We start from the raw sequence: 5,547 nt of genomic DNA on the forward strand, positions 1-5,547 counted from the left end.
CCAGCACTACCCCCCTCCCAGCACTGCCCCCCCTCCCAGCACTACCCCCCCCTGCCAGCACTGCCCCCTCCCAGCACTACCCCTCTCCCAGCACTGCCCCCTCCCAGCACTGCCCCCCTCCCAGCACTACCCCCCTCCCAGCACTGCCCCCCCCCAGCACTACCCCCCTCCCAGCACTGCCCCCCCCAGCACTACCCCCCTCCCAGCACTGCCCCCCTCCCAGCACTACCCCCCTCCCAGCACTGCCCCCCCCCAGCACTACCCCCCTCCCAGCACTGCCCCCCCAGCACTACCCCCCCTCCCAGCACTGCCCCCTCCCAGCACTACCCCCCTCCCAGCACTACCCCCCCTCCCAGCACTGCCCTGCTCCCAGCACTGCCCCCCCCTCCCAGCACTGCCCCCTCCCAGCACTGCCCCCCCTCCCAGCACTGCCCCCTCCCAGCACTGCCCCCCTCCCAGCACTGCCCCCCCTCCCAGCACTGCCCCCCCTCCCAGCACTGCCCCCTCCCAGCACTGCCCCCCTCCCAGCACTGCCCCCCCTCCCAGCACTGCCCCCTTCCAGCACTGCCCCCCTCTCAGCACTGCCCCCCTCTCAACACTGCCCCCCCTCCCAGCACTGCCCGGTGTAATTAACAGCTATTGCAGGGCAGGCAGCCACCTGCAGGGGGCCCCTGCCTGAAATGGTCACAGCTGGTGCAGGATGGGGGGCCCTGAACCTTCCCGCCAGCCCCCACTCAGTTATCAGCCTGCAGTTTCATCTCCACCTCACGGAAAGACGCTTAAATAATTTATTCAGACGTTATCACAAACCCACTCCTGGCGCGGTGGGAAGCAGAAGAGTGAAGGAAGCCGAGGCCGGAATGACAAGCAGGGCAGGCAGGCTCCCTGACTGGGAGCCGTGCACTGACCATGGAGGGGGTGGGGGCAGTGCCAGGGACGGGGAGAGAGGAGCCTCTGATCCCAGGGCCTGTTCCGAGGCTCATCTGCAAAATGGGCAAAGTCACGCCCGTCCTATTCCTCTCATGGGATAAAGAGACCCCACAGGCCGGCACGTGGGTCCTGGTCCCTGCAGCGTCCCCCGCTCCCCTTGCACCCGTCTCAGCTGGCTAGGCCCTCCGAGCTGCACCCCAGACCCGCTCAGAGCTGGCACAGAGAACCTGCTTGGTCTGTCCTCCTCCCTCCCTTTCCTCTTCCCCTCAGCAATGCCAGGCGTGCATGTGCACACTCTGGGAACAGAGTGACCAAGACAAGGCCCTGCTCTCATGGGGTTTTACAAATCAGAGTGGACAACAAACAAGTAAATTACTAAATAAGATAATCTATCGAGTAACTAAAACAGGGTGATGGGGTCAAGTTACTCCAGTAGGGAGGCCACCTCAGCTGCCAGGTCTGCCAGGAAGGGGAGGCTGAGCTGAGACTGAAAGATGATGGGAGGATGTGGGGAAGGGAGTTTTAGACAAAGGGAACAGCAGATGCTAACGGAGAAACAGAAAGACATCAGAGGGAGGCCAGGGAAGATTTTTTAGGGCCTTGTCGGCCAGGTGAGGAGTTTGATTTCTGGTAAGTGTGAAGGGAAGTCATAGGAGGATTTAAGGTAGAGGAGTGATAGCCCTTCCACCTCCTCTTAGCATGTCTGATGAATCCTATATACTAAAAGGCTAATATGCAAATTGTCCCCTTGACCAGGAGTTCGACTGGGAATTCGACCAGGGGGTGGGGCTGGCCCACCAACCTCCCTTGTCCTCTCCCCTCCAGCTGGCCCAGACTAATTGGCTGATCAGGGTGAGCCAGCCAGACCCCACCGGTGCATGAATTCGTGCACTAGGCCTCTAGTGAATGAATGAATGAGGAAGGGAGAGAATTAGTGACTGTGTACATGAATGGGCCTAGCCATATGGATGCAGCATTATTGTTATCAGCACCAAGATGAACACCATTGTGACTAAATGTACACACCTCTTTCATTATGTTCCAAAAATACACTCCTGGAAATGGTAGTAAATAATATTATTGGAACATGAGAGGACATGGTGTCACAGAGAGAGCGTGGGGAGCAGGACACATCTGTCAGAAGTCTGCCCAAGGCCAGAGGGGTGACCTTTAGACAGCCAGGTAAGCCCTGCCCCCCCCCCCCCCCGCCTCCCCCATGGCCCCCGTGCAGGGCAGATCTTCCCTCCTCACTGGGGCTGGGACATGGCGGCTCCAGATGGCCTCATCTTGAGATGCAGTTCTGTATTAGTGTCACATGGCCAGGGTGTCCCTAAGGGTCAACTATCTGCCTTGGGCCCCCTTCCTCACCATCCTCTGCACTATATCAACCCCAGTCACCCCAGAGCTCATTCCTGTTCTCCTTCCAGGCCCTGTCACCAGGCCTCAGAGCATCCTAATAGGCGAGAGGCTAGACATCAGCTTGAGGTGGGGACCTTCTACTGTGAAAACCAGGGTCTTGCCCCCTCAGGGCCATACTTGTCAGGAGAGGCAGATCCTCGGCCCCAGGAGTTTGTCTGTTCCTCTCCCCTATAGCTGAGGCTGGGCAAGGAGCAGGTGGTGGAGACCTGGGTTTGAGCCAGGGCAGGAAGAGCCTGGGTAGACAAATGTGGAGCCCCACGTAGCCCCTGAGCCTGGGCCACAGAGCTGGAATGAATGACCAAGGTCTGTGGTCAGCCTCCTGACTCCTTAGTTGAGTCTCTGAGCCTCTGTTTCTCATCTGTAAAATGGGAATAATGATCATACCTCCCATAGAGAATTGAGATAATAAATATAATAACAAATAAATGCTATTATTTATTTGTTATTATAATAGCTAACCCTTTAAAAACCCTATGTGATAGGTACTGTTCTAAGTGCAATTAAAATAATTACTGCAAAGCGCATAACTTGGAGCCTAGTACTCAGTAGTAGGTGCTTAATACGTGGTGGGCAGATGGCCTGAATGAACATTCCCCGTTTTCAAGGACAAGTCATCCACTGACAGATGAATATGCAAGGGGGCCTACTGTGTGCCAGGCATTGGGCTGGGTGTTATAAACCCCGCCTTTCCCTGCCCTGTTGCAGGCTGTCAGGTGTGGGATATAAAGAGTGAATGCTGAGGCTGCTGTAATATGTGTCATTATTGTTTTAACCCAGCGGTTCTCAACCTGTGGGTCGCGACCCCTTTGGTGGTCGAACGACCCTTTCACAGGGGTCGCCTAAGACCATCCTGCCTATCAGATATTTACATTACGATTCATAACAGTAGCAACATTACAGTTATGAAGTAGCAACGAAAATAATTTGATGGTTGGGTCACAACATGAGGAACTGTATTTAAAGGGCCAGAAGGTTGAGAACCACTGTTTTAACCGGTCTCCCCCACAGTTGTGTGCTCTGCCTCACACTGCTTTGGTGCTGCAGAAGGGAGGAAGGTCTCGTTTGCTCCAAATCTGGCTCACGGACAGCCTGGCACGCTCTCTGATCAAATATTTAGGGCCTCAGGGGTGCTGTCTGCAATGTGAATGTGGCCGGCCAAGGGCCCTGGCTGCAGCCATGCTGAGCGCTGGGCCTTCAATAATGAACGAGGGCCTCACCTGGAGAAACGTGAGCTGCTCTGGCCCATGAACAGGACACAGACACCCCAGGAGAACATCTGAGATGAGCCCCGACGTGGACTCACACGCTCGGAACCGTTCCCTCCCAGACGTCAGCATGGCGTTTCGCAACAGGCACCTAGAGACTTTTTAACGTTTGGACAACTTTACCCCCGGGTTTTCCTTGGAGTCCAGATGAAGGGAATAATAAAACATGTGGGAAAAGCTTTATGTTTTAGAATATTCATTTATTATTATAATAATAAAAATTTAGAAATAACCGAAATTCTAAACAATAGGGATTAGTTAGGGAAATAATAGTGTAACCCCTGGGCAGAATATTCTGTAGCCATTAAAAATTATGTTTACAAATCGTTTTAGTGACTTGCGGACATGATTCTGATCATAGTTAAGTGAGAAGGGCAGGATAAAAAAAATGCTATAATCCAGTTAACACAATTATTAAGGTGATGGTTTAAACTTGGGCAGATTCTTCATCCCTCTGGGCCTCTGTTTCCTCATCTGAAAAACAGGCACAATACCTACCACAAGGCTGGTTGTGAAACAGAGTAAGATGGTATTTGGAAATGGCCTAGGACAGTGTCTGTAGTGGACAAACAATTCATGGTTCTTGCTAATCCCATTTTGACAAAAGGGATTAGAAAGACACTATCCCAAAACGTTAATGAGAGGCTGTGTTTAAGTGGTAAAATCATGAGCAATTTAAATTTCCATCTTTCTTTTCTGTTTCCCATTTTTTTAATAACACGGTAGAACACTTCTAATGACTTAAAACTCATTCAACAAATATTGACTGAGTGCCTTCAGAGCGCCAAGCACTGTTCTAGGCTTTGGATGCACGGAGGAATAAGACAGGCAAAAATGTCTGCCTCTGTCTTGCCTGAGCAGGGGAGCAATGACGAATGGGCACAGTAGAATAGGAATGATGTAGCTGCGAGAAGGTACTGAGGGTGGTTGGGGAAAGGAGAGGACGTGAAGGAGGTTGGGTCTGCTTCGTTGGGGGAGGCAGGCTGCAGGACTGAAGAGGGTGTTGGGGGTTCCAGGCAGGGAGAACAGCCAGGGCAAGGACCCTGAGGTGAGAATGTGCCGGAGGACACCAGGCACAGACAGGAGGCCAGTGCGGTGAGAACCAAGTGGGGGAACGAGAGAGGGGATGGGACTGGTCATGCGAGGCCTGAGGCCACAGGACAGACTCTGGTGAGCTGGAAGCCATGCAGGGTTCTGAGCCCGGGGGGCTGTAATCTGACCTGGATTTGATGGGGCTCTTTCTCAACACGGAGCTGAGAAGGGACTGCAGGGGACAGGGGCAGAAGCAGGGAGACCCATGGGCAGCCACTGTGAGTGTCCAGGCCTAGGAGGAGTGCTCAGGCCAGAGGGGGACTGTGGAAGGTGCTGGAACCCGAAGGAGGAGCCTGCAGATCTGACGACTGAATGGGGTGGGAGGGGCAGAGTCTCCCAAGAGGAGCCCCAGGTTCCTGGCCTGGGCAACTGGAAGGAAGAGCTGTCCCTGCAGACAGACTAGAAATGAGAGAGAGAAGAGTTGGGTGTGCAAGGCTCTGGGGGTGGGAGGAGGGGCAGGAGGGGGCTGGGCATGGGGACCTGGGGGAGTGCCGGCCTTGGTGCATCGTGGAGGCTGCTGTGCCTTCGATGAGGAGAAGCTGCTGGCCACCGGGGTGGGATCAGCTCTGTGCCAGCCACGCAGGACTCCCAGGGACCCTTCCCCGTGGCTTCCTCTGTTCCAGCAGGAGTAATGCTGTGACTGTTCTAACACCGCTCCCACCAGGCAGGACTTCCCTGCAGCTTTCCTGCCCGTAGGCCAGGGCCTGTGCCCTCACACCTCGGGGGTCAGGGACAGGGGCAGGGGCAGGAGGAAGGGAAGGAAGTCAGTCTTCTCTCCTGTTCTTGTCCCCTCCCCACTCCTCCCCAGGGCCCTCCCAGCTTCCTGGAGACCATGCCCAGG

Source organism: Myotis yumanensis, unplaced genomic scaffold (genome assembly GCF_028538775.1).
Source record: "Myotis yumanensis isolate MYYU_CA2020_CCGP unplaced genomic scaffold, mMyoYum1.0.hap1 SCAF_2, whole genome shotgun sequence".
Lineage (NCBI taxonomy): Eukaryota > Metazoa > Chordata > Mammalia > Chiroptera > Vespertilionidae > Myotis > Myotis yumanensis.